General features: G+C 34.7%; 1 protein-coding gene across 6 annotated transcripts in view; it reads right to left on the reverse strand.

Moving 5' to 3' along the window:
- FBXO25 (F-box protein 25) overlaps positions 1–13,093 on the reverse strand; it is an 80,150-nt gene that overhangs the window by 61,634 nt on the left and 5,423 nt on the right. The gene's annotated exons all lie outside the window — the stretch shown is intronic.

Below are 13,093 nucleotides of genomic sequence, written 5' to 3' on the forward strand. Positions count from 1 at the left end.
AAGAAATGAAACAAAATAAGGTTTCAGTGGCTAAGAGATTTCAAACAGAGTTGAGAGGTCAATCTGGAGGTTACTCTTAGGCAAATTTCAGCCAGATATTAAAATTGCCTCAGTATGCTAAGCCCCAACGAATAATATTTCAGAAAACCCTGCGCTCTAAGACTCTATAAAAATTTTACCTATAGAGTTTATTTTTTCATAAACTTATGATCTCCAGATTTTTCCTATGCCAGATAAGCTCTGAAACCCAGCAGTACCAGTTTCTTCAAGTATATTAACCAGTTGCATTACTCTACCCCATAATGTCAACTCCCCTTTTCAGTATGAAGAAAACAGAATTGTTATTGCCCAAATACCCCTGAAGATTGAGAGATCAATCAAATGAAAGGAGTTGTAACAGAGAAGTTAGGATTCAACAAATGATTATCACTACTGAATCATTAAAAAGATATTTCTTTTGAGTTTCTAGCATATTAGTATGGCCAGAAGGAAAAATCTGAAATTGCTGAACTACAACTCAGTAGTCTTGATCTTTGATAATGATTGTGTAACTATTATAACTATATAGTTTTTATCTTGTGACTTGTGATGATACCCCCTTTATCTGGTCTATGGCCAGATGAGTAATATAATAAAAACAAGTATTGTAAAAAAAAAATGTGAATATAGGGTACCTAGAGATAAAAGTGAGATACGGGGGAGGGTTGCCTAATACGTACAGAATTGTTAACAAGGTTGAACATAAATGTTCAAATATGGATAGAGGTGATGGTAGCTCATTTTTGGGATTTTAAGAAATAGGAACATATTGTAGGTGAATTTGACTGAAAGTGGTAGTTTAAAGTTACACATGTCAATAAGTTCTTGCATGAAAAATACAAAAGAAAAAGAAAATAATCAAGGGGTATATGGGAAAAAACATAGCTATTGCAAACTATGGACTATAGGTAACATTAATATTTTAATATTCTTTCATCAACAATAACAAATATACTACATCAGTACTATGAACTACAATTGGGCGGGTGGAATGTGGGGTACAGGAGGATTTAGGTTTTATTATTTAATTCTTATTTCTGTTCTGGATTAATAAACATGTTCTAAAATCGATCACAGGGATGTATGCACAATTATGTGATGATACTGTGAGCTGTGATTGTATACTTAGGGTGGTTTGTGTGGTATATCTCAATAAAAAGTGAGGGGGAAAAGTAATACATTGCATATAATAATTTAAAAATAAAACAATAAAATAAAATTAAAAGTCACTCTTGCCAATCTCATCTCTCCGCCAAATTTTTACCATTTCTTTTTTTATTTGTTTTGGATGCTAATTTTAGAATTCTGAAAAATATGTGTACATCTCTGTCTCGAGTTGTCTATAAAAGATAGGCAATTAACTTTGTCACACTTTTTTCAACTTTGGCTAAGAGTTTATCATTCAACAATTAAATAGCCAATCTTATTTCATTTCTCTCCCCAACCTGTTTCCTCGTCCCCTCACCAAAAGATAATAATAACTTCTATTATTTTGAAATAAACTCCAGACACCATAGCATTTCACTGCAAATGTTTCAGGATTGCACTTAAAAGTTCTGTTATGATTAGTATATTTACTGTTTCTTCATGTATAAGTTCTTCTGTGGCTGACCTGATAATATCCCAGTCATGTTTCATGTTCTTTTCATATGTGTCATGTCTTATAAAGGTGCCCAAATAGCAGGTTAGAGTCCCTATTAGACTACCAACTACCTTCTTGATCAGCCTGACTCAGGAAGCAGCAGGGACTGGTGCCTGAATTTCTGCTTGTCCCTGTTTTCAGTGAGAGTTGAAGATGGATAGGATATGTAGTTAGATGTGTAATCCTGGTGTCTGAACTTCTGGACGTGGGTACTCGTAGACACCATCAGTCAACCAGGACTCTATCCTGACACTCTGCTTACATGTCCCTCATTATGGCTCAATGTCTGGGGCCAGAGATACTCCAGTTACTGCTTTAGGACCTACTGGGGCTGGGGGATGGAGAGATGCACAGGATTTGTTTTGTTGGTTGTTCCTATTACAGAAATCAATTAATTACTCTAATAGCTGTCCCTGGATACTTTCCTAATAGTGTTTTCTACCACTTCTGGAAGTAGAGCCCATGAGTGCTGTCCACTTTCTATGGTAATACTACCTGATTCATACTCTTTCCAGCGAGTGGTGTTTTTCCTTCAATCAAATACTGTATGCTTCAGAATACTACAGATTCCTTATTCTTTGGGTCTCATGAGTCACTGAGAGCTGTCCTATCCCCCTTTCCCCCTCGAGTACAGTATATAGAGTATTTAAGATAATGTATACCTTTTTATCAATTTAGAGTTTTTATGGGAGAGAAAACTGCAATTTATGCCCCACCCAACTTTTTCAAATCAGAATCTTATAATCTGGTATAAATCCAATTATGTTTATTACCTGTCTTTTTAAATTACTTCAGTTTGATCTTGATCTTGAAAGGTACATATGTGCTATCAATTCTAGCATTCAAATAGGGGAGACTTTAAGAAGAAAGAAACTCAGCATAAATATGATGACTTGTCTAAAAGATTTTACATGCCAAAATAAATATGTTATACAAAATATGGTCATCTACCAAAGACAAAACAAAATAAAAACCTCAAAACGCTGATAATTCCTAAACTGATTCTCTGACATGACTTTCATAATCACATATATTCTGTTTAAAGTAGAAGCTGGATTGTATGTTAGCACCTTCCCCAAATGGTAGTAAAATTTCTGCTTTAAAAATCCCTGATTTATTATCTATTCTATTTTATCAATGGTCACATATTAAACTCGGTTTTTTTAATCCACACATTTTGAAAAAAATAGAGCTTCTATTTTTTCTCTTCCTAAGTAAATGTTTCTTTATAAATCGTCCTGATATAAAGTTACTTTTACAACAATGCATTATTAGTCTCAACTGCAAAAAGACAAGGGAAAAAAATCCAGTTGGTTTGATATTAGTAAAAAAAAATTGTGAAATCTGTTTTTTAGATTAATACTTCTTTCCTAAATATTTCACAATGACACACTTTAAGGACTCTAACACAAATGTACATGCTTGTTATATGAAGGAAATACCACAGACAGCAAAACAGAATACTTAAGGCTGAGGTAGTATAACAGTAGTCAGACTCACGTATTACTCAGCAGGGAAAAGCAATTGCACCATAAATACCATACAACTTAGCAGAAGGCAAACATTATTTCAAAATGTAGCTTTCAAAGAAAAGGGCTGTCAGAAAGTTCACCAGTAGTGACTGCAAAGTCCATTCAAGAATATTAAAGAACACAAAAATATCACTGAGAGCTGCCATCCTTTTATATTTCTATTTTATTCCTGTGTTCACAATACCGATGATTCTGTCTTCCAACTACCTATCTTATCCAGACAGGCAGAATCTTATCCAAATTCATGAAAATGATGTTCACATGGTTACTGATCCTCTACATTCTTGCCCAGTTAATTTATGATTGAGAATGATGAAACTGGCGCCATGAAATCCAACAGGTTTTAAGAATATTTTTTCTTTATTGAGTAGGTACCCTGTTACGGAAGTCCTTTAAGCATTTTCTGGAGGCCTAAGGAAGATGTTTCTGCCTGTTCTTGCTGGTTGTTCAAAGCTTCTGTGTGAGGAAAGAGCCCTGAAGCATCTCACTCCACCATCTTATCCTATCCTTTAATTATTTTTTTTTAATAGTCAAAAAGCATAGCTAGTATTTGCCAGCTGGAATCAGTTTAGATGATCCCAATTTTGTTGACAACATCCAAAGCATCATAGGCAGGAGCCAGTCGAACACAGGCCTTCCTCTCTCCATCAGGCCTAATCAGTGTGTTGACCTTGGCCACATCGATGCCATAAAGCTTCTTCATAGGCTGTTTGATCTGTTGGCCCTGACATCCACAATGAACACAAATGTGCTGCTGTCTTCAATCTTCCTTATGGCCGATTGGGTGGTCAGGGGAAACTTGATGATGGCATAGTGGTCAAGCTTGTTTCTCCTGGGGGTGCTCTTCTGAGGATATTTGGGTTGTCTCTGAGATGCAGCATCCTGCACCAGAGGAATGTGAGTGAAATGCAGATTTTCTTCCTTTTGTGGCTGTCGACAGCTTTCAGTAATGCCTTCTTGGCTTTCAAAACTTTTGCTTTGGGTTCAGTTTTGGGAAGGGCAGTGGCTTCCTTCTTTACTTTTGTGCCATCTTTGTGAAAAGCTATCCTTTAATTATTAAATATGTCTCTCAACTTAATAAGAGACATATGGAAGGAATGGATGAAACAAAGTAAACACATGCTTAAGGTCAAAATGTATAATTTAAATTACAGATAACACAACTCAAGAAACCTTAATTAGTACATATTAATTAGTATATATTAATCCCCTTTAGGATGCACAATGCAAACTATTTCAATATTTTGTAAATAAATTATTCTTATCTTTTCAGTTAATGATTTTTCTATAAGTTTGAACTGACAGGAAAATGCAATTTCTTTTAAAATATTCTTTCAAGATTCACTCTTACAACAACATTTAAAAAAAATACAACTTACAATGTTTTTCCTCCACCAAACTTAAAAATAAAAAGAGTTAAAAAAAATAATAAACACAGGATGCTAATAGCCCATAAATATCTTGTGATATTAGAAAAAAGAAGCTCCCTCCACACATGCACATGGTATCGTAAGGTGATATCTTTATATAGAGAAAATGATGGTCTTCCTTTGTGCATATGTAGCCTACACCAGGGCACATGACTGCATTTCCATCATCATTTTCTCCTATCACTGGCCATCCTAATGCCATGCATAACTTGCACAAACATATACAGCATCTTGGTAAAGTATGAGGTAATAGAAATTTCTGTACACTGTTGAGAGTATCAACTGGTGCAAAATTTTAGAGGGCATTCTGGTAATATTAACATTTTAAGTATGCAATTTTACTCCAATAATTTAGACTTCACAAATATTCACACAAGTATACAAAGATATACACACATGATCAATGCTGCACTGTTTGAAATAAAGGAAAAGGAAATAACCAAAATGCTATCAAAAGCATGGGTAAATAACCTATAGTATGTTCATACAATGAAATATTGTCATTACAAAAGAATAAGGTAAATCTACATGCTCAGGCATGGAAATACTTGCAAGGAATAATAAGGAGAAATACAGGATGACAAATAGGATGATATGGTTGGATAAATATACATAGGCAATGGGAGCATAAATTGATACAACCTTACTGGAAAGTAATTTTGCATAATCTAGGAAAGTTAAAAATATGCACAATCTATGACTCAGCAATTCCACTCCTAGGTAGATGGCCTTGAGAATCTTGTGCACATGTGTCCAATATATATATATTACTGTAGTTATTGGAATTCCTTCTTTTCAGATGGCCAGGTCAAAAACCTTAGTGTCATCCTTGACTTCTCTCTTTCACTATACTTTATACATTCAGCCTGTCAGGAAATCCTATCAGCCGTACCTTCAAAAAATATCCTCTGAATTTGAATACTTTTCATCCCACCATCTCCATCCTTCTCCAAGTACAATCACTTCTCACTTGGATTATTACAATTGCCTCTTTAGAAGTAGTCTATCTGTTTCTGCCCTTGCATCTCTGCAGTCTATTTTTGACACACTAGCCAGAATGATTCTGTTAAAACATAAACTGAACATACGACTCTTCTGTTCAAAACCTATGACTCCCCATCTCGTTCTAAGTAAAAGCCCAAATCCTAACTCTATGCCTGACAAGCCCTTACTTGATTTGGTCCCTGATTAAGACTGGGATTTTGTCTCTTCCTACTCTTCTCCTTCCTCCTCCCTCCAGCCACACTGATTCCTTCCTATTTCTTAAATATGCCAGGCTTCTGCTTGAGAGGCTTTTCTCTCAAATATCCACAGGGGCAGCATAGGTGCCACCCGCTCCCTTGCTCCTTCACTCCCTCTATCTCTCCCCCCTTTCTAAAAGTAGTGTTATTGAGAAATATTCCCATACCCTACAATCCATCCAAAGTATACAATTAATGGCTTTTAGTACATTCACCGAGTTTTGCATTCATTGCAACAATCAATTTTAGAACATATTCATTATGTTCTAAACTTCATTTAGTTCTATCTCATAATCTAAAAGAAAAATCTCATGCACCCAGTCACCTCTCAATCCCTCTATCCTCTTCAGCCTTACATAACCAATAATTTAATTCTGTCTCTATAGATTCATTTCTACTTATATTTTATACAAATGGAACCATATAATATGTAGTACTTTGTATCTGGTTTCTTTCACTTAGCTAATGGTGTTTTACATTTTTTTAAATTATTATTTTAATTAGATAGGTTTATAGAACTTTTTCTATAGAAGGCTTATAGAAAAGTCATGCTAAAAATACAATGTTCCCATATACCCCCCCATAGCTGCACTATGTATTAGTGTGTACCTGTGTTACAACTCATGAAAGAATATTAAAATAGTACTATTAACTATAGTCCATAGTTTACATTAGGTATATTTTTCCCATATACCACCCTCATATTTACACCTTGTATTACTGTCATACATTTGTTACAATTCATGAAAGAACATTCTTATATTTACACTGTTAACTCAATCCATTGTCTACAACAGAGTTCACTGTTTTATAGAGTTCCATATTTTATCTTCTGACTTTCTTTCTAGTAACACACACAACCCAAAACTTCCCCTTTCAACTACATTCACGTACATAAGTCAGTGTTGTTTATTACACTCACAATAATGCATTACCATCACCACATCCATTTCCAAACCTTTACAATCAATCTAAACAGAAATTCTGTACAAAATAAGCATCAGCTCCCCAATCTATACCCTAGTAACCTATATTCTAGAAGTTTGCTTCCTATAATTAGTTCATATCAGTAAAATCATACAGTATTTGTACTTCTGTGCCTAGCTTATTTAACTCAGTATACCGTTCCTAAGGTTCATTCTTGTTGTCACATGCATCAGGACTGTATTAGTTAGGGTTCTCCAGAGAAACAGAATTAACAGGAAACACTCACAAATATAAAATTTATAAAAGTGTCTCACGTAACCATGGGAACGCAGAGTCCAAAATCCGCAGGGCTGTGAAGCTGACAATTCAGTGGAAGGTCTGGACGAACTCCATAGGACAAGCTCGCGGGCTGAAGCAGGAAGAGCCTGTCTCTTCTGAATCTTCCTTAAAAGGCTTCCAGTGATTAGATTAAGCACCACTCATTGCAGAAGACACTCCCCTTGGCTGACTACAAATCGAATCAGCTATGGATGCAGCTGACGTGATCACGATTTAATTCTATGAAATGTCCTCATCACAACAGATAGGCCAGAACTTGCCCAACCAGACAAACAGGTACCACCACTTGGCCAAGCTGACAAATGAACTGACCATGACAAGGACTTTGTTCCTTCCTACTGCTGAATAATATCCCATTGTCTGTATATACTGCATTTTGTTTATCCATTTACCAGTTTTGGGGACATGGGTTGCTTCCATCTTTTGGCAACTGTGAATAATGCCACTATGAACATCAGTATGCAAATATCTGTTCAGTCCCTGCTTTCAATTCTTCTGGGTATATACCTAGTAGTGGGATTGCTGGGTCATATGGTAATTCCATATAAATATATATGGTAATTCCATATAAATATATATGGTAATATATTTAGCTTCCTGAGGAACTGCCAAACTGTCTTCAACAGCAGTTGTACCATTTTACATTCCCACCAGCAATGAATGAGTATTCCTATTTCTCTACATCTTAACACTTTTAGTTCTCCATTTGTTTGTTTTTTAATAGTAGGGCTACTCTTGATACCTACTGATATCTAAGGTCTTCATTTAATAGACACCTTCTCAATGAGGCCACTCTATCTAGATTTTCAAATACTACCACCAACTCCTCAATATTTCTTATTGCCACTACCTGTATTGTTTCCCTCTATTATACTTCTTACACTGAGCAAACTACATTTACAATCTGTTCCTGCTAGAACGCAAACTACATGTGGACATGAGTTTTTGTCTGTTTACTGCCTTACATCAAGAACACACAGTAATTGTTTAATAAATACCATGAACTGAACAGATGTAACATTATTTGTAATAATAAAACTGGTGCCTGTAGAGATTTTATCTACATACCAAAGGGCTGGAATTAAGATTCAGGCCCATTGCATTTCCAAGAGGACCCTTTTGGAAGGGATTAAAACTGCCTCCTTTACCTCTATAAACAGAAAAAAGATAATTTTTTTGATGCTCCTCAACTACGGCTATTAATGAAGGAAAAATTTCCATTAGCTCTCATCCCCTAGGAATAAGCAATGGGGGCCAACATACTTACTGTTTACTGTGAGGTAACCAATTAAAAAAAATATGATTCTGGTCCATAATGTCCTGAATGTGCATTCAGGATAAGGTTAATAAAAATGAATATTGAAGCCCCAACAGTAAGCTTCTGAGTATGAGTATGATGACTTCAGATTTCTTGGTGAAGCAGAGGTAATGCCATCTTCTAAGAGACAGGAATGAGGTTATGCAAGAGAGAGTCAACAGTTACAGGAAAGTAAATAAGGTTTGAAATACCACTTATGATGAGCAGAAGAGCAAGCTGACAAAAGAAAGAGCTGAACTGCTGGACAACATAAGGGCATATCTGGCACAGAGAAGATAAGTCATTAAATATTGGTTTAGTGAATGAATGAGTGAAAGACTGAACAAGTGAAAAGAGCAAATGAATAAGTGTGCCAACAAGGGCAAGCAAGCAAAGGAGGGAGCAAATGAATGAATGAGTTAATGAGCAAGCAAATGGGTGAATGACTAAATGTATTATAATTCATCCCATTATGTTCTCTGATGTGATTTTTTTTCCTTACATTTCCTAGCTGCTCATGGGTTGGCTGGTTCATTTAGGACTGGAAATTTTCCATATGGGTGTATTAAAAAAATAGGAGTGGAAACTTGGGTTATTGACAAGTATGTTATTAAAAGAGTGGCCCATGGAGAAAAAAAAGAGCAGATCATGGGCTATAAACAGGATATAAGAGACATGAAAAAGGGAAGGTTAACAGAATGGGAAAAAATGGGACAATAAACTTGCTGCCAGTCAGAAAACCCTGAAGGAGAGGAAATTATGTTTAAAGACTGGAATGCTGAATTCATGGTTTCGGAGGTGGAACAGACCATGGGAACAGGTGGCTGAGATAGAGAAGTAAATCGCTAGAAGCTGAAGAGGTAAAAAAACTGAGGCCAGGGTATTGTGAGCCATACAAATGGACACTGAAATCATTCTGGGTGATAGTAGATTTTAGATTGGAAAAAAAAAAAGACTAATTCTTTGTGGACTTCGACACCTGGATAAGACAGAGTGACTAAGTAAATAGTATCCTATGCAAAATAGGATCTGAGGTAGAAAAGAACTTTCACTTTTCATATACATAATAAATAATATTATGTATATTATTGGTTTAAAAGGGCATGTACTACTTTATAAATGACAAAAAATTACAAATCTGAGGGAGAGACAGTATTGGAACAAAGTCAGAGACAGCAGTTAGTAATTGAAAGGAAATTATTAATTATAAAGGCAGTAACTATGAATACTGCCCACAACACTAATGGTGAGTCCAACACTGAAACTGTCTAAATTGCTTACTTTCATTTTTCTTCATAGTCCCTATAGAAAAAAACGTAAGAAAGCCATCTGAGTCTTTATTGAAAGCTCTGAGATTTTCAAGGATCCAAGGGAAAAAACACCAAGATGACAACAAGGGTACATATTTAACTAAATAAATGGACATAAGATAATTTCTTCACTTAGGTACTATGGCTCTAGGAAGCCCATTTCTTACTTTAAGGGCTATAAGGAGCCCATGAATTCTCTATCACTCATGGTCTTCAGAGACCATTTTCACATTCTCATAAGAAAACCAAAAACTGCACCTTCTTTTATCTTATGCCTTGGGGATCCACAATTAAAAAATAGCTGTATTTTACAAAATTCAACTACATTGGGGTACCCTGAGAACTACTGTAGTTGAAGACAATTTTCCTGGAGTCCCTAATTTATGATGACCTCCATTGCTATGTCCGCTGAGAACCAAATAACAAAAATAAACCTTAAAATATACAAATTTAGATAGGAAATACAATGTTTTAAGGGTTGTAAATAAAAATAATGGGATAACAAATTTAACAAATTAAATGCAAAGGGAAATAAACCTAGAAATGTCACTATTAAAGCAGAGCAAAACATGATATATTTGACAATAATTGTCTCTATCAAATTTCAATTTCTCAGAGAATAACCAGTAAATTCTTTGTATTTACTGTACCTAGAGTTTAACAGTACCTAGAGATGCTTATGAATTTAAATTGGACGGAAAAAGTTGGTATTTCTTTAAGATATATAGTATCTGGACTTTACTCTTCAATACTCTTCCAATACAAAAATCATACAATTTCTAAGTCAAAGAATACAAAACTGAGTGTCAAAAACACTGTAACAGAAAGAAAATCGAGCCATATTATTTACTCAGTACCATTTTTCCCCAAGCCAAACCTCAGAGTCATTCTTGTGGCTTCCTTTTTATATATCCAATCAGTTTGTTAACTAGTCTCTTCTGCCCCTCCTAACTACACTGATTTTGCCTTAAGCAAGTACTCATCATTTCTTACCTGAGCTACTAGAATCCTGAATTGGTTTTCCTCTCTACAATCAGCAAACTATCCAATCTACTACCTCTTATTCTGTTTCTATAGGTTAGTAAATAAGCTTCCTTTGATGAGGTTCAAGATGAATCCTCTCTATGACAAACTACACTTTGTAGTAAAAACTCTAAGGTTCCAATATATGAAATATCTAAATGAAGAATTAAGCATTCAAAATAAGGTTTACTATTTGGCCCATTAATATTAACCTCAATAATATCCTGAAGTTGCTTGGAAGAGCAGTTTAATCAAGATTAAAGTATGAATTGGTTGGTTACTTTTGAATCAACCATGTTGAACTGCATAATTTCTTATTTCCTCTGAACTTTTAATCCTAAAATAAGGTGAAAAATATCAGGGGAATATTTAAAGGTCTTTTCTTTTCATGCACATTTATGAAAAGGAAAATTAATTTTGATCAAGTAAAATTTTTTCACTACAGTAATTTTCCGAGAAAAATTTTCAAGAAAGCCCATTCTAAAAAATTCAGGGGTGTTATGTTTCACAAAGACATTTGGAGGAAGATAGTATCATTTTATATAACAATTAAAAATGTTGTGGTTATGTATAGTTTTATCTTCTTTATCAAAATTTTAAGTTCAAAGTAAAGTTGCTATTCTTCCAAGGAAAGAAGGAAGAATCAGATATTGGCTGCAATTCTGAGTCACCAATGGCCTCTCCACACAGACTTGGATATGCATGGTAGCAGAAACGGGTAGGAAGAGGAAGAAGACTGAAAAAGGAAGAGTGAGAAAGAGAGGGTACCTAGACTCAAGAGGCAACTGGTTGTGGTAAATGAGTGAGTTAGTGTTGACCAATTTTCCATTCACTTTATCCAATGATAGGAAATGGTCCATGTTTGCTAAAATGAAACTTACTGTTTTAATAAAATCATTTGGATCTTACTTACCTTGTGTGTCTATTATTAATGCTTTCTATTTCAAAGGATTATTTAAATAAGTTTGGGGAGATGGGAAAGTGCATGTGTTGAAGGGGAAAGGGTAATAAGGGAGACATCCGGACATGAAGTATATCACCAAAAAAACAGGTCTTGATTATATTCTCAAATTCTGTATGTATACAGGAATAAATTAATTCTTACACATTTTAAAACGTATTTTGGGAAAAAGAATACATGAAGAATAATAAATGGAAACTTGTGCAAATTCTTTAATGTAGAATAGCAATAATACTGCATTTCCAGCATCACAGCTTATTTTTACTGACAATTTGTAACTTATTTACCATCTTGACATGGTGACTTTAGAACATTTAATAGTGAATAATGGAAGTAAATCTAGAAACTTAACATTTTCTGATATGCTCAATTTTAAATGTAAATAATTTGCTATAAAAACTATAAGACAATAAAAATATCCTTGAAAATTCACAGCTGTATAACATTATCTCATCCAATAGCAACAGCATAAATAATTATCATCCTCAAGAAATTTTACAGGTATTGATGTTAAAGAACTTTCACAATACAAATTCAACAAATATTACTTGTTATCTTCACTATAATCAGAAATACAAATTAGTTTCTCCTTCAAATGCTGCAAAAAACAGTCTCTGGTCTAAAGCTGCTGAATTTCTGTCAGAAAAACAAATGTCACATCACTTCAAAATGCGAAGTTGACAAATATGCAAATGTCAAATAAAAATATATAATAAAATGATGACTAAATCCATGACACTCTGGAGGAAGAGGTCTTGAGACCTTCCCAATCCTCCAAACTCTCAAACACCATTTGTGGCAAAGACCGCAATTTATCACACAATAGGACTCTATTCTGCTTCTATGTTAATGAATTTCTGATTTTTATCTGGACATATGGCTACCCAGAAGAAAGACTATAACCCCCAGACTTCTTGCAGCTAGTGCTCCAGCCAATAAGGTATGAACAGATATGATACATGCAACTTTGGGGTTCTGCTAATAAAGAGCAGAGTGGGTCTTTTTCTTCTATTCTACTGACTGGATCGCAGATGTGACCTTACGCTAGCTTAGACCATGGATATGTAACCGTATCCTTTGATGACAGAGCAATGAAGTAGACGGTTACAAGGACCCCAGCTAACTGGAGCAAAATCACTGTACTAATTTGGGCTTTCAAGATAGAAAAATATATTTCCGTCTTCTGCAAGCTACTATTATTATTAGTTTCCACTATTATTATAAGTCTCCCACATAAGCCACCAAACCTGTATCTTTCAATTTCTGCACATTCCTCAGCTATAATGTGGGGTTAATAATAATAATATTTACCTCTTAGCTTATCATAGTAAATGTTTTAAATAAACACAAGA

Source organism: Tamandua tetradactyla, chromosome 3 (assembly GCF_023851605.1).
Source record: "Tamandua tetradactyla isolate mTamTet1 chromosome 3, mTamTet1.pri, whole genome shotgun sequence".
Classification (NCBI taxonomy): domain Eukaryota; kingdom Metazoa; phylum Chordata; class Mammalia; order Pilosa; family Myrmecophagidae; genus Tamandua; species Tamandua tetradactyla.